Raw genomic sequence first — 27331 nt, 5'->3', positions numbered from 1 at the left:
GGGCGTTGTGGCGCAGTGCCTATGGGGCTGAGGTGGGAGGATCTTGTGGTGAGCTGAGATTGAGCCACTGCACTCCAGCCTGGATGACAGAATGAGACTCTGTCTCAAACAATAGTGTAGTATTGACCTACTCTTCTGCTCTAAAATGAGGTCTCACTGCAGTGGAGAGCTATCTACTCGGCAATTGGTAAGTGATAAAAGATGAGGGAAATGGTGCTGCAATTTTTTTCCCCTGGGGTAGGAGAAGCAAAATTTAAACTTAAACCATTCAGTTATCTCCTTTGTTACCAGCACTTTTCTCTGCTGACTGAGCTGTGGGATCCTCTGGAATATAGCGTAGTGACCCCACTTAAAACTTATCTGACATTCTCTGACTTCATTACTATTGTATTTGTGTACAAATAAGAAAACACCATTTTCTGGAAAAACTCTGGAATGCTACAGACTAATTTGAGATATTTACTATTTCAAGAGAAACATTTTCTTTTTTACAGGAACTTTAATTACAAGCTGTTAAAGATACTATTTTATTAAAACAGACAACGAAAACAAGCAAAACAATCTGAAATTAGGCAAATGCTCAGTTTCAAATGCCATAAGAGGATGAATGGTTATGTTAGGTGTTTTAGGCATTGATTTAAACGTCTTTTTCAAAGTATTGATTTTAGTAGGAAGTACAGATTTAAAGGATGAATTAATTTTGTGTATATGATAGAGACTGGACTCAGAAATAGTAGTCTCTTTCCTAGATAGATATTCTTAAATATAAAAATTGAATTCAAAGTTAGAAATATTAAGCTTCACTGCAGTTGACACAATTTGGGGGGAAAAGGGATAAATATATAGCCCAGTAATAAAATTATTGGTTAAATAAAGGTCAGGGAGAGAAAATTCTAGTTAAAATGGTACTTTCTTTAAAAGTATGCTATGCTTTCAGTTGCTGATGCAAACTGTAGCCAGATAAGATAAAACCTTCATGTTCCTTTTCTGTCTACGCCTTGTGTTGAACGCAAAGGCAAACAAAAGGCTTTGAAAGTGCTGTAATCATTACTCAACATCAGTTATCAAAATCATAATCAGAACACACTTGCATGAAAACTCTCTTAACATAGACAAGTCCAAAGTATGTAGCTCTAATAAGAATAAGCTATGATTAAGTATACAAAGAAAACTCTCTTAAGAAAAAAATAATGTTTCCCATTTTGATTTAAAAAATATTTACCCTGTAACTGGAACTGGGGTAGGGGAGGAAAATGTTTCTCTTGAAATGCTAAAAAATTTAATTTCTTATATGATTTTGCAGTTTTCCCCCTTGTATAAATAAGAGAATGAAATTGCAATGCTTGTTATTTTAATGTAGATCTTGTTCTTTCCAGCAGAGCCCAGGGGCCCACACACTTAACTGTCCCTGGTTCAATTTTATTCCTTAGCACTTCATACAGTTGCTGGTTGGAAGTAATGAGGTAAGTCCTGGCTTCTTCCTATTTATAGAACTGAGGCGATGACCAGAAATGACAGATGGGGCTTATGTCAGTTAGCATTTAAATTCAGTTCTGAAGCTCCAGGCCAAGAATGAGGAGTGGGCTCTTTATTAACTGTCCTATTTCCTTTGTTAATCAGTTTCTGTTAATCAACTATATATGTACTTAGAACTGGCAAAGGCAAATTATCTTCTCTTACTAAATAAGAACTTCTAAATAATTGCAAACCTCAAAATAAGTGAAGTTTAGTATATTCTTGTGGTTATTCAGGGAACTTCCCTCCTACCCCCGATGCAGCCTCAATCATTAATGATTTAATTTTAACATTTTATAATTACATAAGAAGAAAGAGACTAGACATGGTGGTGCACACCTGTAATCCTAGCTACTTGGGAGGTTGAGATAGGGAGCACAGGAGTTTGAGGCTATAGTGCCCTATGATCACACCTGTGAATAGCACTGCACTCCAGCCTGGGCAACGTAGCAAGACCCCATCTCTGAAATGTTGGTTTTTTTTAGTCTTAAAAATTAAAAAGAAAAGAAGAGGTAATTTATTATCCTGTCTGAATTTGTTCACCTATTACCAGGCTTAGAATGCCATCCTTTAAGTGAAAGAATATAGATTCTTTCATTTCAGTTGATTATATGTTTTTAAAAGGTCATGCTGATCTCTGAATTGTACCATTCATTCATTCATTCATATAACAAATATTTATTATGTGCCATGTGCCAGGCGTTTACTAGAGAAGTTACAGTAAAAAAGACACAATCCTGACTCCGATGCAGCATTTTACATCTTATATAGGCTACAAACGAGTGTATAGATAGTTACAATAAGCCCAGTACAGGAGTATAACCAGTTCTAGGAGGAGATTAAGTGCAAGGTGCTATGGAAGCATATAAAAGAGACATACAATTCAATCTTTTGGCCCAGGAAACTTTCCAGTGAAAGTAATATCTGAGCTAAGAACTGAAGGATAAGTAGGAGTTAGAAGTTCAAGATCAGAAATGGAGGAGGGAAGAGGGGGCAAAAGAAAGGTGGAAAATATTTTGGGCAGAGATATGAGCATAAACAAGACCCCAAAGGTTAGAGAAGCATGATGTGAGCCTAGAGACTGGGGTAGTGTGAGAAGAGGTGAGGTTGGAGATGTCAAGTATTGAAGGCGATGCTCATCCTCACTAGGATTTGGAACTTTACCCTGGGAACCATGAGGAGTCACTGTAGATTTCTAAGTAGGGGGCAGATGTATAAAAATCACTCTGTCTGCCTTTGGAAATACATCAGAGCAGGGATATACTGATAGGTATATAATTAAGAAGCTATGGCAAGGATCCCAGAAGGAATGCCGGAGATTTAAATCAAGAGATTGAGAGAAGTTGACAGACTTGAGAGAAATTTAGAAAGTGAACCCTAAAAGACTTGGTAGTTACTGGGGAAAGAGAGAGAAGAGTGAAAGACGATGCCGAAATTCCTTCCAGGCCAACTAGTGGATGGTGGCAATATTTATTTTTTATATGTGGATATGGTGCACAGAGAGAAATTCATATTCCAGAAAAGGATCTGAAAGTCATCAGCGTATAGACTGTAATTAAAATCCTGAGCATGAATAAAACCATCCAGATGGCCGGGCATGGTAGCTTAAGCCTGTAATCCCAGTACTTTGGGAGGCCAAGGTGGGCAGATCACTTGAGGTTAGGAGTTCGAGACCAACATGGCCAACAAGGTAAAACCTCATCTCTGTTAAAAATACAAAAATTAGCCAGGCGTGCTGGCACACGCCTGTAATCCCAGCTATTGGGGAAGCTTGAGCCCAGGGGGCAGAGGTTTCAGTGAGCCAAGATTGTGCCACTGCACTCCAGCCTGGGTGACAGACCAAGACTCCGTCTCAAAGCGAAACAAAACAAACAAACAAACCATCTAGGAGGATGGGCAGAATGAAAAGAAGGCCAAAAACATAACCACAAAGGAGACCAACATTAAAAGAATGAGTTGAATAAGATGATATTGTTTGGATCTGTGTCTCAATCCAAATCTCATGTTGAATTGTAATTTCCAGTACTGGAGATGGGACCTAGTGGGAGATGATTGCATCATAGCGGTGAATTTTTCACGAATGCTTTAGCACCATTCTCTTGGTGCTGTCCTCACGATAGAGAATGCCTTCTCGAGATGTGACTGCCTAAAAGTATGTGGTACCTCATTATCTGTCTCTTGCTCCTGCTCCCACCATGTGAGACACCTGCTCCCCCTTCACCTTCTGCCATGATTGTAAGCATCCTGAGGCTTCCCCAGAAGCAGATACCAACATTGTACTTCCTGTACAGTCTGCAGAACCATGAGCCAATTAAACCTCTTTTCTTGTAAATTACCCAGTCTCAGGTATTTCTTTACAGCAGTGCAAGAATGGCCTAATACACAAGCTGAACCTGCAAAACAAACTGAGAGGGAATGTCTAAAGAGACATGAAGAAAACTTAAGGTGCCAAGGAAGTAGCTGAAGCCAGTGTCACCAATCTTGATATCATATGGGATTAAGTAATATGCACACCAAGGATTACCTTCATGCTTATTAATGGCCCAGGCCTTGAAGATATTGCTTCCCCAGACTTGCAGGACATTCCCTTTCCCCTTGACCCCTACTTGACCATCTCTTATCTTCTTTCTTGCTAAACTTTCTGCAATACACATGTACTAACTTTACAATCTAAAAAAATTAATTTTTTGAAAGTCAGCAATTTCTTGCAAAATAATACATGTTACAATGTTAGTTCAATAACTTTTAGTATTTTTGTTTAAATTTAGTATATATTTTCAAGAAGTCTTCGCTTAAAAAATATCTTTTTTGTGACCAGGTGTGGTGGCTCATGCCTGTAATCCAAGCACTTTGGGAGGCCGAGGAGGGCAGATCACGAGGTCAGGAGATTGAGACCATCCTGGCTAACATACGGTGAAATCCCATCTCTACAAAAAAAAAAAAAAAAAAAATTAGCCGGGCATGGTGGCGGGACCCCGGAGTCCCAGCTACTCGGGAGGCTGGGGTAGGAGAATGGCACGAACCCGGGAGGCAGAGCTTGCGGTGAGCCGAGATTGCGCCACTGTGCTCCAGTCTGGGCTACAGAGCGAGACTCCATCTCAAAAAAAAAAAGTATATATATATATATACACATATATATATATACACACACACACACACACAAATATGTATATATACACACAAATATGTATATATACACACAAATATGTATATATACACACAAATATGTATATATACACACAAATATATATATATATACACACAAATATGTATGTTTTTTTGTGATTTTAAGTTTTAAGGTATTTTTGTTTTCCCGTTACTAAAAAAAAATTCTAGTAATACAGATTGTCTGCATTTTGAAGTTTAAATATGTGATGAACAGTTAATGACCTTTTCTAGAAATAGGACAGAAGAAAACAAAAATTCCAATCACTTTAACATAATTTAATGGAGCAAATGTGAATTCTTTCTATTTTCTTTTTTTGTTGTTGTTGAGACAGAGTCTCGCTTTGTCACCCAGGTTGGAATGCAGTGGCTCGATTTTGATCTTGGCGTTCACTGCAACCTCTGCCTCCCAGGTTCAAGCAATTCTCTGCCTCAGCGTCCCTAGTACCTGGGGATTACAGGTGTGTGCCACCATGATCGGCTAATTTTTGTGTTTTTAGTAGAGATGGGGTTTCACCGTGTTGGCCAGGCTGGTCTCGAAGTCCTGACTTCAAGTGATCCACCCGCCTGAGCATCCGGAAGTGCTGGGATTACAGGTGTGAGCCGCCACGCCCAGCCTAATCTTTCTACTTTCTTATATCATGTTCATTTTATTCTACCTAGAACTCACCAAGTGGAGTCTGTATTATCTTTTTGTAATTTTGTTATATTGTTCCAAAATTTCTCCTGCTTTTTCTCTTGGAATAGGCTTTCTACAAAAGGTTTACATTTTGAAGAAGAAACCAAGCTGTTGACTTTGATGAGATATGTACAGATATGAGTTAGAAAAATATTCTATTACTTCCATTTAGATAAAATGTTTTAAATCAATACTAACTCATGGAAATGTAAACCTTTGTTTTGAAAATAAAAAGAAGACTCATGATTTTTATTTTGTGAGCAAGCTTCCAAAAGAGAAATATAGTTCAGTTTCTTGAAAAAAATAAATCTACTTAAAGGCATAATTCCCAGAAAACACCTGCATCTTCTCTGATTCCAAGAACATGACTGATTAGACATGAACAATTCTCTGCAAAAGCCATGATGTGTTCAGAAGGGTAATTGTGTTCATTTGCCAATACCACGCTAGATGACTGGGACAAGTTACCAGAGCTGCAGAACAAAGAGCAAGGGTTCAAACCAGGATAGAGTATCTTCTAATGATGCTTAACTTTGAGGAACAAGATGCTCTTTATCAAAGAACATGATGCCTCAAACACGAGGAAACTTTATTTCTGTGCCTTACTTCCAAAATATTACATGTAATATTGGGTATGCTAGGTAAGATTACAGCAAGATGTCAGCTCCATCTTTTGTCATAGAAAACATTGTGGCTTGAATAATTTTATGAGTGATTTTACTTCACATGGCAGAGAAACACAAATTAAGCTTTATATTTTTATGTTCTATAGGAGTAAACTAAATTTCATCAGTCATCCAGCTACTTTGAAAGTTATTGTGAAACAGAAAAATGTGAATGCCATTTTGTTGAAACACTATTACATATATAAGTGTGCATGTTTCTATGTTTATGTATGTAAATATACATATATAGTATGACAAATCATTGAGCTATGCAACTAATAAAAATAATATCTGAAACATTCTGAAAATAGACTATAATATATCTGAAGTTATAATTATATGCCTCGTGTTTTCCAAGTAATATGGAAAAACTAAACTTCAATAGCTGTTTTTATAGTTCCTTCTCTCCAACTGAAACCAAAATCAGAAATGAAAAATTGTAGATTTTAAATAATGTTAAATACTATTGTAAGTCCAAAATCTTTACTATTTTAATACAGAAAACTTTGTTCAAAGCATGAATCCAAATACTATTTTGGAAAAATGATAATTTTATTTATCAATTGTTTTTCAAAATACAGTCACCATTTAATATATTTTCCTGACTAAATCTTAGTTAAAATATCAATAATATTTGGATATTTAGACATCTTAAGGGAATTTTAAAAAACCTAAGTTTAAGAATAAAGTTTATTTTTACTTTATGTTTTTATTTTTCCATAGGTTATTGGGGTGCAGGTGGTATTTGGTTACATGAGTAAATTCTTTAGTGGTGATTTGTGAGATTTTGGTGCACCCATCACCCCAGCAGTATACACTCCACCCTATTTGTAGTCTCTTATCCCTTGCCCCACTCCCATCCTTCCCCACAAGTCCCCAAAGTCCACTGTATCATTCTTATACCTTTGCATCCTCGTAGCTTAGCTCCCACATATCAATGAGAACATATGGTGTTTAGTTTTCCATTCCTGAGTTTCTTCACTTAGAATAACTTGAAATCAGGTAGTGTGATGCCTCCAGACTTGTTCTTTTTGCTTAGTCTTGCTTTGGCTATGCAGTCTCTTTTTTGGTTCCATATGAATTTTAGAATTGTTTTTTTATACTTCTGTGAAGAATGATGGTGGTTTTTTGATGGGAATTGCATCAGATTTGTAGATTGCTTTTGGCAGTATGGTCATTCTTACACTATTGATTCTACCCAAAAAGAGTTATTTTCCTATCGAAATCCTTGGCATCTTTATCAAAAATCAATTGACCGCTTTCTTCACTTTGAAAATTGTCTTGGATTTTCTAGATATTTTGCTTTTTCATATAGATTTTAGAATCACCTTGTACATTTCTCCAAAACAGCCTGTTGAGATTTTGACTGAAAATGTTGGAACTATAGATCAATCTGGAGATGACACTTCCTAGTTTTAAATTGCAACAGATTTTTAAAGATTCAAAGTTTATAAGAAACTTTTCAACTTATTGTATTGATTTCACTCTCCCTCATCCCCCCCACCATTATTTTATTTGTTTTTTTCTTTCTTTCTCAAAGCTAAATAATTATTTTGATTGAAAAACTAAAATCCACTTGCCTGCAACTGGGAAGAGCCAGTCTAAAGGCTTGAACCTCAAAAACAAGGTATTGCTTTTATCTAGGGACAGAAACGTGACTTGTATTCATAAATTCTCGTATAATGGTCACAAAATATAGGTTAAGTTTTTGTGGTATGGCATTTTATTGTCAGGATGTTTTGAAGATCTTAACTACATGAGAATCTCATTTAATGAGGGCCCATGAGAGACATTTTTATTATCAGTGCTAAGAAAAGTTGTACTTCTGCTAAGCAACCAGAATATTTTAATTTCAATGGATACTGAATACTAAATTCATCATATTTCCTTCCAGGCAATCAAAAAATTTGTGGTTTAATTCCAGCATTTGTGTAAGAACTTATGATTTCCAGTATATCCACTTCACACTTGCCTTCGTCTTACTATCCTATTTGTCTTGCCCTGATTTTATTTTTCTATTTATTTTATATTTTATTGTATGTACTTATTTTTGAAACAGTCAGTTATTTTTAATGATATTGTATTGTATATATACACACATTATGTGTATATGCAACACATGTATACACATATATAAATTCCATTGCATCATTACTAATCTTTGAGATAATAATTATGCCCATTTTTTAGTACAAACTAGTTTTTAGAGAGAATACATTCTTATTTTACCAATCAACATTATTATTTCAGTAACTAAATATTTATTTATTTATTTGAGACAGGGTTTTGTTCTGTTGCCCAGGCTGGAGCTCAGTGGTGCAATCTCGGCTCACTGCAACCTCTGCCTCCCGGGTTCAAGTGATTCTCCTGCCTCAGCCTCCTGAGTAGCTGGGATTACAGGTACCTGCCACTACACCTGGCTTATTTTTGTGTTATTATTTTTTATTATTTTATTTTTTTTCGAGATGGAGTCTCGCTCTGTCACCCAGGCTGGAGTGCAGTGGCATGATCTTGGCTCACTGCAAGCTCTGCTTTCTGGGTTCATGCCATTCTCCTGCCTCAGCCTCCCGAGTAGCTAGGACTACAGGCCCCCACCACCATGCCCAGCTAATTTTTTTATATTTTTAGTAGAGACGGGATTTCATCGTGTTAGCCAGGATGGTCTCGATCTCCTGACCTCGTGATCCGCCTGCCTCGGCCTCCCAGAGTGCTGGGATTACAGGCATGAGCCACTGCACCTGGCCCTATTTTTGTAATTTTAGTAGAGATGGGGTTTTGCCATTTTGACCGGGCTGATCTTGAACTCCTGACCTCAAGTGACCTGCCCACCTTGGCCTCCCAAAGTGCTGGGATTACAGGCGTGAGCTACCACACGTGGCATCAGTAACTGAGTATTTAATACAAGTAACCTCAACTTAGTTCTTCAATTTGAAAAGATCCTTTAGGAAAGAGGAAGACTATTCGACTAAGACTAATAAACTAAGTATATTATTGAAGCTAAATTATTTGTCCTCCATTCCATCTCCATTTCCCACCTCCCCAGCTGTAGAGCCCTGGAACTGCTCCTTCATCATCAGCACAAACTCCTGTCTCCAAGGAGCCCCTTCACTTGCCTTACTGCAGGGCTGGTGCTCTCCAGCAGCCCAGTGGAGTGGTGGATGTGATTCTTTTCAAACCTCAGAGACTTTGCTATCTAGATGCAAGATTAGAAAACTTTCTGCTCCTCATTTCATCTTTCAGATCATGACCCACCCAATCTCTTGTGAAAAGGAATCCTATTTCTTAAGGCTTATACCATTTTACCTCTATGACCTGCTAATTTTCTTTGTCATTGCTATCATTTGATTACTTTCCTTTGATCGTCAACAACTTTGCACTTGATTCAGAGTCTTTCCCCTGCTCTAATTCCTGCCATCATTGTGGGTGGTTTCAATACCCATAGTATCTTTTCGATGCTCTGATTTCTCATTTTGTTACCAAACTCATCTTTTATGGCCTTTTCTACACTCAGTTATCTCTTCCCCTGGTCTGGATCTTTTAATGAAATTCTGGATCTTTTAATGAAAAAGAACAAAATTATCAATATTCCAAATAAATGGCTTAGACATTGAGCACTCTTACCATAATGTCTCATTTTTCTGGATTGATTCTTTAACTACTCCTACCTTGATGATCCTTCAGTGAGGGTCCAGTCCCCATTTCTATATCCTCTCCCTATGTTTAATTATCTTCCTATTCAGTTTATAGTTCATGGCCCATAATTCTAAGAATAATTTTGTCAGTGCCATAAACTGTCTTATCTCTCCTGTTTAGCAAAAACTAATGCAGTGTAACCTCCACTCTTTCATTTTTGTATATCTTAACCTGGATAACAGACCAATTTTGGAGAAAAATCGCAAAGTAGGGCATATCCATTCAATAATACTGGAAATTTGCTATCATCAACTTCAACTGGACTTTCAACATGGCCCTAAAATCCTAGTGTGTTTCCCTAAGCAAGTTGCTTTCTTACTTGCTGGACTGTTTTATGTTTTCTGTGCTCTACTTTATGCCTTAGACTCTTATCCCATTTTCCCTTTTAGCCCAGATAAAATCAAAATCAACTTCCCACTACCTCACCATCTTCCGCTTATCTCTTCCCATTCTTGTCTGGTGCATCTGTGGAGAATCCCCTTCTCTTGTCTTCACCTGTTTTCCACCTTTGCCTAGGAATTCTCCTACTCTTGCCTTTAAAGAACCTTAGATAATGGATTCTCCCTCCTCTCCACTGTCTCTTCAACTTCTTTGCTTTTAATGAGGTTTTCTCATCAACATTTTAATTTGATCTTTGAGAAAGCTCAGCTTAAAAAAAATCCTTCTCCAACTACATGGTACATTTTAACATTTTTAGTATCATTAACAGTCAAAATCTATAAGCCATTTTGAGGTGCAGCCTCATCAATGCTACTTTTCCTGTGCACTTGAACCCAATTGCATGTTACAATATATTCAAAGTTAACCTCCTCTTGCCAGCAGGTGGCTCTGTGTCAAAAAGGGAAAAGGAAACATAATAAAAATAAAAATTGTGAGATCTACAATCTAAGATTTGGACCCAGGTCCTGGTCCCTACTACTCATTTTTTTTTATACTTTAATGGTTACTACAGGAAAGCTACTTACTATCCAGAGAAGAAGAGATATCCATGAAGAAACAAATTAATAAAAAACTAAAGCAATTATTTCAAGGAGATTTCAAATGAACTTCAGATCTATATGTATTTTTTTTTTAAATTAACATAGCCACAAAGATAAGAGGAGGAAAAATGGTAAGTACATTTAAAATGACTACACACATATCTCATTTTAGTGATCTTTGCTTTATTGATCTTCATAGATATTGTGTTTTTTACAAACTGAAGGTTTGTGGCAACCCTGTGTCAAGCAAGTCTACTGGCACTAGTTTTCCAACAGCATGTGCTCACTCCATGCCTCTGTGTAATTCTTGCAATATTTCTAAATTATTATTACATCTGTTATGGTGATCTGTGATCAGTGATCTCTAATGTTACTACTGGAATTGTTTAGGGGTGCCATGAACTGTGCCCTTATAAGATAGTGAACTTAATCAATAAATGTGTGTGTTCTGACTGCTCTACCAACCAGCCTTTTCCCTGTTTCTCTCGCTCTCCTTGGGCCTCCCTGTTCTCTGAGACACAACAATATTAAAGTTAGACCAATTAATAGCAATGGCCTCTAAGTGTTCAGCTGAAAGGAAGAGTCACATGCCTTTTACTTTATTTTTAAATTTATTTTTATAGAGCCAGAGTCTTGCTCTGTTGCCCAGACTGGAGTGCAGTGGTACAGTCATGGCTCACTGTAACCTTGAAATCCTGAGTTCAAGCAATCCTCCTGCCTCAGGCTCCTAAGTAGCTAGGACTATAGGTTCACACTATCACCCTTGGCTAATTTTTAAACTTTTTGTAGACACGGGGTTTCACTTTGTTGCCCAGGCTGATCTCAAACTTCTTGTCTCAAATGATTCTCCTGCCTCAGCCTTCCAAAATGCTGGGATTACAGGCGTGAATCACCACACCCAGCAGTGCCCCTCACTTCAAGTTAAAGGCTAGAAATAAGCTTAGTGAGGTAGGTATGTCAAAAGGCTGAAAGCCAGGCCTCTTGTGCCAAACAGCCAAGTTGTGAATGCAAAGGAAAAGTTCTTGAAAGAAACTAAAAGTGCTACCCCAGTAAACAGGTGAATGATACGAAAGTGAAGCAGTCTTATTGCTGGTAGAGAAAAAGTTCGAGTGGTCTGGATAGAAGATCAAAGCAGCTAGAACATTCCCTTAAGCCAAAGCCTCACGCAGAGCAAGACCCTATCTCTCTTCAATTCTGTGAAGGCTGAAAGAGGTGAGAATACTGCAGAAGAAGAGTTGGAAGCTAGCAAAAGTTGGTTCATGAGGTTTAAGGAAAGAAGTTGTCTCCATAATATAAAAGTACAAAGTGAAACAGCAAGTGCTGATGGAGAAGCTGCAGTAAGTTGTCCACAAGACCTAGCTAAGACAAAGAATGAAAGTGGCTAAACAACAGATTTTCACTGTGGACAAAACAGTTATATTGGAAGAAGATGCCATCTAGGACTTTCCTAGCTAAAGAGAAGTCAGTGCCTGGCTTTCAAACTTCAAAGGACAGGCTGACTCTCTTGTTAGGGGCTAATGCAGCTTGTGACTTTATGTCGAAACCAATGTTAATTTATCATTCTGAAAATCCTAGAGCTGTTAGTGTCAGGCCTCTGAGCCCAAGCCAAGCCATAGCATCCCCAGTGACTTGCACCTATACGCCCAGATGGCCTGAAGTAACTGAAGAATCACAAAAGAAGTGAAAATGACCTGTTCCTGCCTTAACTGATGACACTGTCTTGTGAAATTCCTTTTCCTGGCTCATCCTGGCTCAAAAACTCCGCTACTGAGCACCTTGCGATCCCCACTCTTGCCTGCCAGAGAACAAATCCCCTTTGACTGTAATTTTCCTTTACCCAAATCCTATAAAACGACCCCACCCTTATCTCCCTTCATCGACTCTCTTTTCGGACTCAGCCCGCCTGCACCCAGGTGAAATAAACAGCCTTGTTGCTCACACAAAGCCTGTTTAGTGGTCTCTTCACACAGACACGCAAGAAATTTGGTGTCGTGACTTGGATTGGGGGACCTCCCTTGGGAGATCAATCCCCTGTCCTCCTGCTCTTTGCTCTTTGAAAAAGATCCACTTACGACCTCGGGTCCTCAGACCCACCAGCCCAAGGAACATCTCAACAATTTTAAATCAGGTAAGCAGCCTCTCTTTACTCTCTTCTCCAACCTCTCTCACTATCCCTCAACCACTTTCTCCTTTCAATCTTGGCACTACCCTTCAATCTCTCCCTTCTCTTAATTTCAATTCCTTTCATTTTCTGGTAGAGACAAAGGAGACACGTTTTATCCGTGGACCCAAAACTTCGGCACCAGTCATGGACTCAGGAAGGCAGCCTTCCCTTGGTGTTTAATCATTGCAGGGATGCCTCTCTGATTATTCACCCATGTTTCAGAGGTGTCTGACCACGTAGCAATGCCTGCCTTGGTCCTTCACCCTTAGCTAGTGGCAAGTCCTGCTTTTCTGGGGGAGGGACAAGAACCCTGACCCCTTCTCTGCCTGTCTCTACCCCTTCTCTGCTTTTCTGGGGGACAAGAACCCACTGATCCCTTATTTCCATGCCCTGACCCCTTATCTCTGTGCCCCGATCCTTTATCTCTGCACCCCATCCCTTATTTCTGCACCCTGACCCCTTATCTCTGTTCCCCAATCCCTTATTTCCATGCCCTGATCCCTTATCTCTGTGCCCCAAGCCCTTATTTCCATGCGCCGACCCTTTATCTCTGCGCCCCGATCCCTTATTTCCACACCCCAACCTCTTATCTCTGCACCCTGATCCCTTATTTCCGTGCCCCAACCTCTTATCTCTGTGCCCCGATCCCTTATTTCCATGTCCTGACCTCTTATCTCTGCGCCCCAACCCCTTATTTCCACACTCCGACCCCTTCTCCACTTTTCTCGGCGGCAAGAACCCCCAAGCCCTTCTCTCCATGTCTCTACTCTCTCTTTTCTCTGGGCTTGCCTCCTTCACTACGGGTAAGCTTCTGCCCTCCATTCTCCCTCCATTCTCCTTTCTTCTCCCTTAGCCTGTGTTCTTAAAAACCTAAAACCTCTTCAACTCACACCTGACCTAAAACCTAAATGCCTTATTTTCTTCTGCAATGCTGCTTGACCCCAATACAAACGCGACAGTGTTTCCAAATAGCCAGAAAACAGCACTTTCAATTTTTCCATCCTACAAGATCTAAATAATTCTTGTCGTAAAATGGGCAAACGGTCTAAAGTGCCTGACATCCAGGCATTCTTTTACACATCGGTCCCTCCCTAGTCTCTGTTCCCAGTGCAACTCATCCCAAATCTTCCTTCTTTCCCTCTCGCCTGTCCCCTCAGTCACAACCCCAAGCGTCACTGAGTCTTTCTAATCTTCCTTTTCTACAGACCCATCTGACCTCTCCCCTCCTTGCCAGGCCAAGGTAGGTCCCAATTCTTCCTCAGCCTCTGCTGCTCCACCCTATAATCCTTTTATCACCTCCCCTCCTCACACCTGGTCCGGCTTACAGTTTCATTCCGTGAGTAGCCCTCCCTCACCTGCCCAGCAATTTCCTCTTAAAAAGGTGGCTGGAGCTAAAGGCTCCAGCCTTTAGTCAAGGTTAATGCTCCTTTTTCTTTATCCCAAATCGGAGAGCATTTAGGCTCTTTTTAATCAAATATAAAAACCCAGCCCAGTTCATGGCTCGTTTGGCAGCAACACTGACATGCTTTACAGCCCTAGACCCTAAAAGGTCAAAAAGCCGTCTTATTCTCAATATACATTTTATTACCCAATCTGCTCCCGACATTAAATAAAACTCCAAAAATTAAATTCCAGCCCTCAAACCCCACAACAGGACTTAATTAACCTCTCCTTCAAGGTGTACAATAATAGAAAAAAGTTGCATTTCCTTGTCTCTGCTGTGAGACAAACCCCAGCCACATCTCCAGCACACAAGAACTTCCAAATGCCGGAACCGTAGCAGCCAGGCGTTCCTCCAGAACCTCCTCCCCCAGGAGCTTGCTACAAGTGCCAGAAATCTGGCCACCGGGTCAAGGAATGCCTGCAGCCCAGGATTCCTCCTAAGCTGTGTCCCATCTGTGTGGGACCCCACTGAAAATCGGACTGTTCAACTCACCTGGCAGCCACTCCCAGAGCCCCTGGAACTCTGGCCCAAGGCTCTCTGACTGACTCCTTCCCAGATCTTCTCGGCTTAGTGGCTGAAGACTGACACTGCCCGATCACCTCGGAAGCCCCCTAGACCATCATGGATGCCGAGCGTTAGGTAACTTTCATAGTGGAAGGTAAGTCCGTCCCCTTCTTAATCAATATGGAGGCTACCCACTCCACATTACCTTCTTTTCAAGGGCCTGTTTCCCTTGCCTCCATAACTGTTGTGGGTACTGACGGCCAGGCTTCTAAACCTCTTAAAACTCCCCAACTCTGGTGCCAACTTAGACAATACTCTTTTAAGCACTCCTTTTTAGTTATCCCCACCTGCCCAGTTCCCTTATTAGGCCGAGACACTTTAACTAAATTATCTGCGACCCTGACTATTCCTGGGCTACAGCCACACCTCATTGCCACCTTTTCTCCCAGTTCAAAGCCTCCTTCACATCCTCCCCTTGTATCTCCCCACCTTAACCCACAAGTATGAGACATCTCTACTCCTTCCCTGGCAACCAATCACATGCCCATTACCATCCCATTAAAACCTAATCACCCTTACCCCGCTCAACGCCAATATCCCATCCCACAGCATGCTTTAAAAGGATTAAAGCCTGTTATCACTCACCTGCTACAGCATGGGCTTCTAAAACCTATAAACTCTCCTTACAATTCCCCCATTTTACCTGTCCTAAAAGCAGACAAGACTTACAGGTTAGTTCAGGATCTGCGCCTTATCAACCAAATTGTTTTGTCTATCCACCCTGTGGTGCCAAACCCATATACTCTCCTATCCTCAATACCTCCTTCTACAACCCATTATTCTGTTCTGCATCTCAAACATGCTTTCTTTACTATTCCTTTGCACCCTTCATCCCAGCCTCCCTTGGCTTTCACTTAGACCGACCCTGTCACCCATCAGGCTCAGCAAATTACCTGGGCTGTACTGCCACAAGGCTTCACAGACAGCCCCCTTTACTTCAGTCAAGCCCAAATTTCATTCTCATCTGTTACCTATCTCGGCATAATTCTCATAAAAACACACGTGCTGTCCCTGCTGATTGTGTCAAACTAATCTCCCAAACCTCAATCCCTTACAAAACAACAACTCCTTTCCTTCTAGGCATGGTTAGTGCGGTCAGAATTCTTACACAAGAGCTGGGACCGCACCCTGTAGCCTTTCTGTCCAAACAACTTGACCTTACTGTTTTAGCCTAGCCCTCATGTCTGCATGCAGCAGCTGCCGCTGCTTTCATACTTTTAGCGGCCCTAAAAATCACAAACTATGCTCAACTCACTCTCTACATTTCTCATAACTTCCAAAATCTATTTTCTTCCTTATACCTGACACATATACTTTCTGCTCCCCGGCTCCTTCAGCTATACTCACTCTTTGTTGAGTCTCCCACAATTACCATTTTTCCCAGCACGGACTTCAATCTGGCCTCCCACACTATTCTGGATACCACACTTGACCCTCATGACTGTATCTCTCTGATCCACCTGACATTCACCCCATTTCCCCATATTTCCTTCTTTCCTGTTCCTCACCCTGATCACATTTAGTTTATTGATGGCAGTTCCACCAGACCTGATCACCACTCACCTGCGAAGGCAGGCTATGCTACAGTATTTTCCACATCTATCATTGAGGCTACCACTCTGCCCCCCTCCACTACCTCTCAGCAAGCCGAATTAGTTGCCTTAACTCAAGCCCTCACTCTTGCAAAAGGACTACACGTCAATATTTATACTGACTCTAAATATGCCTTTTATATGCTGCACCACCATGCTGTTATATAGGCTGAAAGAGATTCCCTCACCACGCAAGGGTCCTCCATCATTAATGCCTCTTTAATAAAAACTCTGCTCATGGCCGCTTTACTTCCAAAGGAAGCTGGAGTCATTCACTACAAAGGCCATCAAAAGGTGTCAGATCCCATTGCTCTAGGCAATGCTTATGCTGATAAGGTGGCTAGACAAGCAGCTAGCTTTCCAACTTCGTCCCTCATGGCCAGTTTTTCTCCTTCATATCAGTCACTCTCACCTACTCCCCCACTGAAACTTCCATCTATCAATCTCTTCCCACACAAGGCAAATGGTTCTTAGACCAAGGAAAATATCTCCTTCCAGCCTCACATGCCCATTCTATTCTGTCGTCATTTCATAACCTCTTCCATGTAGGTTAGGAGCCGCTAGCCCGTCTCATAGAACCTCTCATTTCCTTTCCATCCTGGAAATCTATCCTCAAGGAAATCATTTCTCAGTATTCCATCTGCTATTCTACTACCCCTCAGGGATTATTCAGGCCTCCTCCCTTTCCTACACATCAAGCTCGGGGATTTGCCCCTGCCCAGGACTGGGAAATTGACTTTACTCACATGCCCCGAGTCAGAAAACTAAAATACCTCTTAGTCTGGGTAGACACTTTCACTGGATGGGTAGAGGCCTTTCCTACAGAGTCTAAGAAGGCCATCGCAGTCATTTCTTCCCTTCTGTCAGACGTAATTCCTCGGTTTGGCCTTCCCACCTCTATACAGTCTGATAGCAGACCGGCCTTTATTAGTCAAATCAGCCAAGCATTTTTTCAGGCTCTTGGTATTCATTGAAAACTTTATATCCCTTACGGTCCTCAGTCTTCAGGAAAGGTAGAACAGACTAATGGTCTTTTAAAAACACACCTCACCAAGCTCAGTCACCAACTTAAAAAGGACTGGAAATACTTTTACCACTTTCCCTTCTCAGAATTCAGGCCTGTCCTTGGAATGCTACAGGGTACAGCCCATTTGAGCTCCTGTATGGATGCTCCTTTTTATTAAGCCCCAGTCTCATTCCAGACCCCAGACCAACTTAGACTGTGCCCCCAAAAAGTTGTCATCCCTACTATCTTCTATCTAGACAGACTTCTATTCACCGTTCTCAACTACTCATACATGCCCTGCTCTTGTTTACACTGCCGGTTTACACTGTTACTCCAAGTCATCACAGCTGATATCTCCTGGTGCTATCCCCAAACTGCCACTCTTAACTCTTAAAGTAAATAAATAATCTTTGTTGGCAGGACTATGCTGAATCTTGTTAGGCACTCTCTAATCAGATGTCCTAGGTCCTCCCAATTCTTAGTCCTCTAATACCCATTTTTCTCCTTTTATTTGGACCTTGTATCTTCTGTTTAGTTTCTCAATTCATCCAAAACCGTATCCAGGCCATCACCAATCATTCTATATGACAAATGTTTCTTCTAACAGCCCCACAATATCACCCCTTACCACAAGATCTCCCTTCAGCTTAATCTCTCCCACTCTAGGTTCCCACGCCACCCCTAATCCCGCTTGAAGCAGCCCAGAGAAACATCGCCCATTCTCTCTCTCCATACCACCTCCCAAAAATTTTCACCTCCCCAACACTTCAACAGTATTTTGTAGCACTATTTTGTTTTATTTTTCTTATTAATATAAGAAGGCAGGAATGTCAGGCCTCTGATCCCAAGCCAAGCCATTGCATCCCCAGTGACTTGCACCTATACGCCCAGATGGCCTGAAGTAACTGAAGAATCACAAAAGAAGTGAAAATGGCCTATTCCTGCCTTAACTGATGACACTGTCTTGTGAAATTCCTTCTCCTGGCTCATCCTGGCTCAAAAGCTCCCCTACTGAGCACCTTGCGATCCCCACTCCTGCCCGCCAGAGAACAAATCCCCTTTGACTGTAATTTTCCTTTACCCAAATCCTATAAAACGACCCCACCCTTATCTCCCTTCATTGACTCTCTTTTCAGACACAGCCCGCCTGCACCCAGGTGAAATAAACAGCCTTGTTGCCCACACAAATCCTGTTTCATGGTCTCTTCACACTGACGTGCATGAATTATGCTAAATCTACTCTGCCTGTGCTCTATAAATGAAACAACAAAGCCTGGATGACAGCACATCTGTTTACAGCATAGTTTATGGAATATTTTAAGCCCATTGTTGAGACGTATTAGTTAGAAAAAAAGATACTTTTCAAAATATTACTGCTCATTGACAATGTACCTGGTCACTCAAGAGCTCTCATGGAGATATACAAGGAGTTGAATATTGTTGTCATTCCTCCAACACAACATGCATTCTGCAGTCCGTGGATCAAGGAGGAATTTCAACTTTCAAGTGTTATTAAATAAGAAAAACATTTTATAAGCTATAGCTGCCATAGATAGCAATTCCTCTGATGGATCTGGACATAGTAAATTGAAAACCTTCTGGAAAAGAGTCACGATTCTAGATCCCATTAAGAATATTCACAATTCATCGGAAATGGTCAAAATATCAACATGAACAGGAGTTTGGAAGAGGTTGATGCCAACCTTCACAGATGACTTTGAGGGGTTAAATGCTTCAGTGGAGGAAGTAAGTGCCTATGTGATGGAAATAGCAGGAGAACTAGAATTAGAAGTGGAGCCTGACGATGTAACTAAGTTGTTGCAATCTCGTAATTAAACTTGAATGGATGACAAGTTGCTTCTTATGGATCAGCAAAGTGGTTTCTTGAGATGAAAACTACTGCTGGTGAAGATGCTGTGAACATTGTTGAAATGACAATAAAGGATTTAGAATATGACATAAACTTAGTTGAGAAAGCAGTAGCAGGATTTGAGAGGATGACTTCAATTTTGAAAGAAGTTCTACTGTGGGTAAAACGCTATTCATCAGTATCACATACTACAGAGAAATCTTTTGTGAAAGGAAGAGTCAATGGATGCAGCAAACTTCATTATTGTCTTATTTTTCAGTAATTGCCACAGCCACTCCAACCTTCAGTGACCACCACCCTGATCAGTCAGCAGCCATCAACATGGAGGCAAGACCCTCCACCAGCAAAAACTAACTGAAGATTTAGATGATCGTTAGCATTTTTTAGAAATAAGGTATTTTTAAAATTAAGGTGTGTACATTTCTTTAGACATAAGGCTATTGCACACTAAATAAACTACCAGATACTCAGTGAGTTACTGTAAATATACATTCAAGTGTATGGAAAGTTTATGGAATATTCTAAATCCTTTATTGTCATTTCAACAATGTTCACAGCATCTTCACCAGGAGTAGATTCCATCTCAAGAAACCACTTTGCTAACCCATAAGAAGCAACTCCTCATCCATTCAAGTTTTGTCATGAGATTGCAGCAATTCAGTCCCATCTTCAGGCTCCACTTTTAATTCTAGTTCTCTGTGTATATTGTATTCTCATTATGTGTAAACATAATTTTTTACATGCACTGGGAAATAAAAAATTAATGTGACTTGCTTTATTGCAATATTTGTTTTATTATGGTGGTCTGGAACTGAATCCACAATATCTCCAAGACGCCTTGTGCTGTTTTACACTGATTTTCTGTGGCTAGGTTAGAAAGGCTTTGAATATCACTTATATGTCCAACAAATACACATATCATAAAATATTAATAAAACAAATATCTGTATATGCCACCCAGCCCAACAAATAGAAGATTATCTAACTCTTGAATGTGTGAATGTGTGAACTTATCTTCTTTCTTTCTCTTTCTTTCTTTCTTTCTTCTTTCTTTCTTTCTTCTTCTTTTTTTTTTTTTTCACAGATTTTCACTCTTGTTGCCCAGGCTGGAGTGCAATGGCATGATTTCGGCTCACTGCAACCTCCGCCTCCTAGGTTCAAGTGATTCTGCTGCCTCAGCCTCCCAAGTAGCTGTGATTACAGGTACCCCCCACACGCCCAGCTAATTTTTTGTATTTTTAGTAGAGATGGGGTTTCACCATGTTAAGCAGGCTGGTCTTGAATGCCTGACCTCAGGTGATCCACCCACCTTAGCTTCCCAAAGTGCTGGGATTACAGGCGTGGGCCACCGCGCCTGGCCAATGAACATATTTTCTTTTTTCTCAGAGGTAATATTGTTCTGCTTTTCGTGTTTATGATTTTTGTCACCTTCTTTTTCTGTCATTATAGTTTTGCTATACATATATTATATATGTAATACACATATATATGAAATCCCTAAATATATATTGTTTTAGTGTAAGTGATACCACCTTTGTGCCTTCTTTTGTCACTTTATCAACAACATTTATATATGTGAGTTTCTTCCATTTTGAGACATGTATTTCATTGCATAAACCATAATGTATTATTTAGTCATCACATTAGATAAATAAAGAACTCAGACCTTCTGAAGTGCAACCAAGGGTAAAGGGGACCGTAAAAGGGATATTGGAGAAAAAAGTTACAAATTTTGGCCTTTGATCAGCTGCAGAATGAGTATTGTAATGGTTATATTTCATCTTGCCTTGTGTATGTCATATGTGTATGTAACTGATTACATTTTTACTTCATTTTTTCCTTTCCCCTGTTATTTTATATGGCATAGTTGGTAGTAGCTAAGATTATAAATTAGTCTATACGGTACTGGATATCAGCATAACATTTCAAATAAAACTAGTGAAGGAATGAACTGTGAAGAATTGCAAAAGGTATGAGATTTACCCTACTTGCAAGTTAACAGGTTAACCTGCCATAGTTTCATAGATGCTGATGGAAGACACAAGACTCCTGGGTCAGAGATGAAAGACGGCTTATTACTTATCAATTGCAACAGCCAGAGAATGAGCATTTTTGGTGTCAGTTCCCTGAGACAAAATTCCCAGGCAACTCAAACAGGGCCGGATGGCATCTGTTCACGCAGTGAGTTGTGTTATAGGAAAGGAGCCCTAAGCTTAGTGAATCTTAATCTTTTATAGTGAACAGAAAGCACGCCTACTCTTTGCTCTGGAAGAGACACTATTTATATCATCCAAAGTTGTTCACTTATATACGTGTTCTCAAAAAGAATTAATATCAGAGATTAGAGACATTGTGTTAAATTCTGACTCCTACCATTGACATATGACAAGAGAGTTTAGGTACCTCTGAGGAAGTATTACTAACGTGTACTTTGGTGCCAGGTGTACTCATATCCACTAAGAACTTCTTTCCTCCTTAAGACATCAAAATACTTTAATAACGTCATTTATAGTGAAAAATTGCAGCCCAGAAACTCATGTTGCATTTGGTTGTTATGTCTCTTTGGTATTTTTTAATCTGAAACTACTCCCAATCCCTTTTTTACTTTTATGACCTTGATACTTTTGAATATTATGGCTATTTATTTTGTAGAACATACTTCATTGAAAAAAAGTGTTTCCTTATGATTAAATTCAGGTATCTTTGGCAGGATTAGCACAGAGTGATGCTGTGGTCTTCTGATTGGAAGGGAAGGGAAAGGAAGAGCAAGGGAGGAGAAAGAGGCAAGCATTCATTTTGTAAATTCTGATGGGTAGAGAATGCATTCCCCGAGACAAGGAGTTCTGGGAGAACTTCTATCCATAGAGTTTCTGAGATCTAGTTCTGACTTCTCTCATTACTGTGTGACCTTAGGCAAATTATTGATTTGGAAAGTATTTTATAAAATGTCAACTTATTAAGTTCTCAAGGTCATTAATAAAGTAATAGGTATGGAAAGTTCTTATAGCCAACATTAAACATGACATTTTTGCATAAGCAAATAAGTCCCTGATTAGTGTCATAGATTATATAAAAACTCACTCATAAAAACTGTAACTACTTTGGTCAATTCCGATTACAAAAAAACCCAGTAACAACTGTAGCCAATATATATTGCCTTCTTAGAAAATTTAGAATTGAACATAAAATGTTTATTATTTTTTTCAGTCTACATATGTGTGAGCAATGAGCTTCATACTTACTTACCTTGCCTGATTTACTCAGATAAGATGAGCAGAGGTACAGAGCTAAATTCTTATACTTAGGGACATAAGATATGTTTCATCTTCTCTGCTTTCAAGAGAAAAATAAAGGCTTAAATACATGCAAAGTGAGGATGAGACACTACGGTTCTTATTGCTGGGAGTGAGTCTCAAGCCTAGCTGTTATTGGCAGTTGAAATATTTTCACCCTATGAAAATATACTGATCCAGGTGTCCTAGAAATAGTACTCTAGCTATAGGATGATAAAAAAAAACTGAGGCAAAAACTGCAGCTCCCATAACATCTTTTGAGTGAGAAATAAGGCAATATTAAATTATGTCTAAAAATCCTACAAAGCTGTATTACTTTTAGAGACCAGGAAAAATGAGCCACATATATTTTAAAATGAACTATGGGTATTGAAGAAAAATGTATGGAAGTGAGTAAAATTCTCAACCACTAAGACTTTATTTCTCAAAAATAAATAAATAAATAACACAAAAACACAACGACCACCATGGAAATCTATTTGGGTGGAAATATCACATCTGATCATACTTATTGACTCATAAAGAGGCTATCTGAGTTATAGCCCTTTGTTACCCTGCAGCTCTATAGTGAGCTCATTGCCAGCAGATGGTAAAGCACTTTATGTTCTTAAGAGATAACCAGCGAAGGAGATTCTACATTGCCTCTCAAGAATTTGTTCAGTATATTACAACCCTTGCTGTCAGGAAACTATTCTTCATATTTAACTTAAATCCCAGAAGCCAAAGTTTAGATCCGTTTCCTTTGGTTTAGTCCTCAGAGGAGAGGTGGAGAACAGCTGGGAACCATCTGCATATCTCTTTATAAATTAGATGGCTGAGGTCATCCCACAGTGTTCTCTTTTACTGGATAATGATCCCATTCATTTAGCCTGTCTCCCTATCACCTATTTTCAAACTCTTAATCATTTTAATTCACACCTGAAAATTATATGTTTTTCATGTTTCTCATAAATGGCATACAAGACATTTCGATGTTTGTACCAGAGTTGAGAATAATTTCTTTTCTCTGCTTCATATATTATATCCACCTTTAAATAATATGGTGTATTTTCTAATATATCATTATCTGTATCCTTCATGCTGTTTTCTTTATAGCTAAGTCACACATTCTTCAACTTAAATATGTGCATTTTCTTCTTCTTCTGTATTTGTATCACTTTAGGAACATAAATCTTATCGCTAACTTGAATTAAACTGAATTCTATTTTTTCTGACTAAGCCAAATATCCATTGCAGACTGCAAATATCTTATTCTTCTATTTGAAATTACCTATGATTTTAATTTATATGCTCCACATTACATTCATGTGATTATCAAATACAATATGAAAAAAACAGCTTATTAAACATAGATCCTAGAAAATATTTGGCTTCCAGGTCAATGTTACCTTTGATGACTGCTTCTTTTTCCTAGGAAAATATTTCCGCTGAGCAATAACATTAGCTTAGGCCAATCTTTAGGGACAACACACATACACAGTCTGTGGACAGTGTTGATTTACATTGCAGCTGCACTGAGTTTGTTCCTGTAGCATCATTTGCTTTGCCATAGTAGACAGATCAGAAATGGCTCACTGTGAGCTTGTGTCACTAGGCTTTAGTGTGTGCTAGCTTGCTCCACAACATAGTTTAGTAGGTGTATCTCACTCCTTCTTTTGCATGCCTCCAAACCATGGCCATGAGCTATTGCCACCAAAAAATTTTCCTATCACCACAAAAAGCGATATGTGCAGAAAATTTGTTTATAGTCTTGACCAGAAACTGACTGAAAGAAGGGGCTGCCACAAACATGCTAAACTGTGTTTTTTCTGGGGTCATGATTTTCATTCCTGTAGTGATCCTAATTCAAGGTAAGATAAACTATATCTATTCTAACCAGTTCTGTCATTCTGGTCTCCAAAAAAGTTAGGTTTGTCTCACAGGATGCTATTTTTCTCAGAGCCATGCTGTGTCTTATTTTATTGTTCCTAAGGTGTTTTCCAGTTGATTTTCTAATGATTAAATTTAGCTATTTGGAGGGAAGCTTTCCTTCTTAAAATGAGGTAGTGCATTGGCTCTTGACTGACAAAATTTATAGTTAATGAAAAATACTTAATAAGGATTGGCATTTAAAAAGCTAAGGCAATAAAGTAAATTCTTTTTTTTTCTTTTTTCTTTTTTTTTTGAGACAGGGTCTCTCACTCTGTCACCCAGGCTGGAGTACAGTGGCACAATCTTGGCTCACCACAGCCTTGACCTCACAGGCTCAAGTGATCCTCCCACCTCAGTCCCCTGAGTAGCTGGGACTACAGGTGCCTGCCACCACACCTGGCTAATTTTTGTATTTTTTACAGAAACCAGGTTACACCATGTTGCCCAGGCTGGTCTCAAACTCCCGGACTCAAGTGATCCGCTCACCTCGCCCTCCCAAAGTGTTGGGATTACAGGCATGAGCCACCATGCTCAGCCTAATAAATCAATTCTTGATTAAAAATACAAATATATATATACGTACATATATTTATATAACCTCATAGTATAAAACTCCTCAATGTAGTTCTCCATTCTCTTCCAAAAGCTGACACACAGAAAATGTTCTATTTTAAGTTGGTCATGAATTGATGATAGTTCCTCATTGCTCTGAATAAAAGAATAGTCTGCATCTTTGAGTGTTTATTCAGAAATACATTTCAAAAAAATGACTTAAAATAGTTTCCAATTTGAATATTGTTAAATTAAAAAAATCAAACCCAAAATTTGCTGTTAGAAGATTTTCATTTAGACATGTCTCACTTGAACTTATAGTTCCCTTATGAAATTGGAAATCATTCCTAGTAGCGGTTTTCAAAATTATTTGCTTGCCTATTCTCTAAAGGATTTTTCATTCATTTATTTAACAAATATTTCCTATGCATCCTCTATAGACAGGTGCTATTCTACATTCTTGGAATACATCAGTAAACAAAATAAAACCAAGATCCAGCCTTCAAAAAGCTTACAGTCTAGTGAGAAGAAACAGATAATAAGCATAATAATTAAATTAAATAGTATATTAGAAGGTAATATGTGCTATGGCAAAAGGAAAAAGTAGAATAGGAAAAAGGAAGTCAGGAATGCAAAGGCAGTGGGAGAGGTTTAGGTAGTTTGTAGTATTAATAAGACCTGAGCAATGCCTTAAAAGAGGGGAGGGGATGAGGCAAGTGGGGGAAGACTATTCCAGATAAAGGGAACTGCCAATGCAAAGGTCCTAACGTGGAAGCTCACCTCGCATGTTCAAGGGTGCCAATGTGTCTGCAGTGTGGTAAGGGATGGGAGAGCGGAAGAGGAGGTCAGAGAGGTATTAGGAGTCCAGATGATGAAGGGCCCTGAGCGCCACTGTGAAGACTTTGGTTTTAACTCTGAGCGGAATGGAGGAGGGGGCCCTCTAGGGTTTTAAACAGATAAATAACATGATCTGAACTACATTTTGAAAGGATCATTCTGGTTGCTTTGAGAATAGACAGTATGGATGCAAGTGTGGAACTAGGGAGACCTCTAAAGAGCTTATTGAATAATTCAAGTGAGAAATGACAATATCTCAGAAGAGACTGATGAGCAGTGGTCTATCAATTTTTTTGAAGGTGGGTCACATGATTTCTAGATGCATTTGATGTGCAACATGAGAGAAAGGATGAAGGATGACTAAGGGCTTTTAAAAATGTGTGTGTGTGTGTATAAAATAAAATACATAATAAGCCTGAAGTTCAGGAGAGTGGACTGGGCTAGAAATATACATTTGAGAGTCATTTGCATATGGACTATGTTATTTAAGGTGATGAGATTGGATACGATCACAAATGGATTGGCTGTAGAGAAGAGATGAAGGACTGAGCCATGTGACAGGTCATCATATTCAGGTTGGATTGAAAAGGAAGAAAAAAATAAGGACCTGAAAAAGAGAGACCAGTGAGGGAGAAAGAAAACGAAGAGTTTAGTCAAATGGAAAATCTCTATATTAAGGAGGAAAGATTAATTAACCAAATTAAAGCCCCTAAGACAAAATTGATCATTGGGTTTAGTAACTGTGATGTGATGAGTGAAAACCTAATTTTGTAGCACATAATGAGTTAAAGAGAATGGGAGAAGAGGGCTGGGCATGGTGGTGCATGCGTGTAATCCCAGCACTTTGGGAGGCCAAGGCAGGTGGATCATTTCAGGTCAGGAGTTCACCTGGCCAACATAGCGAAACCCCGTCTCTACTAAAAATACAAAAATTTGCTGGGTGTGGTGGTGTGTACCTGTAATCCCAGCTACTCGGGAGGCTGAGGCAGGAGAATTGCTGGAACCCGGGAGACAGAGGTTGCAGTGAGCTGAGATTGCATCATTGCACTCCAGCCTGGGTGACAGAGTGAGACTATCTAAAAAAAAAAAAAAAAAAAAGAGGAATTAGGGAAAGCAAGTATAGATGATTCTTTTGAGGAATCTTGTTAGAAATGAGAACAAAAAGTGATTGTAGTTTTCTGAAGAAGTGAGGTTAAAAGGATATTCCTAACAGGAAAAATGACAGCATGTTTTGATACTGATAGGAAATAATTGGTACAGGGTGAACACTGATGATGCAGAAAAGAGCGGGAATGCTATTCTCAGTCCTTTATAATTTTTTAAAGAGATGGGGTCTTCTTCTGTCACCCAGGCTGGAGTGCAATGATGTGATCATAGCTCACTCTTCCCAGTTCCTGAGTA

This window comes from Gorilla gorilla, chromosome 3 (assembly GCF_029281585.2).
Source record: "Gorilla gorilla gorilla isolate KB3781 chromosome 3, NHGRI_mGorGor1-v2.1_pri, whole genome shotgun sequence".
NCBI lineage: Eukaryota > Metazoa > Chordata > Mammalia > Primates > Hominidae > Gorilla > Gorilla gorilla.
Note: the sequence above shows the minus strand (reverse complement) of the source record.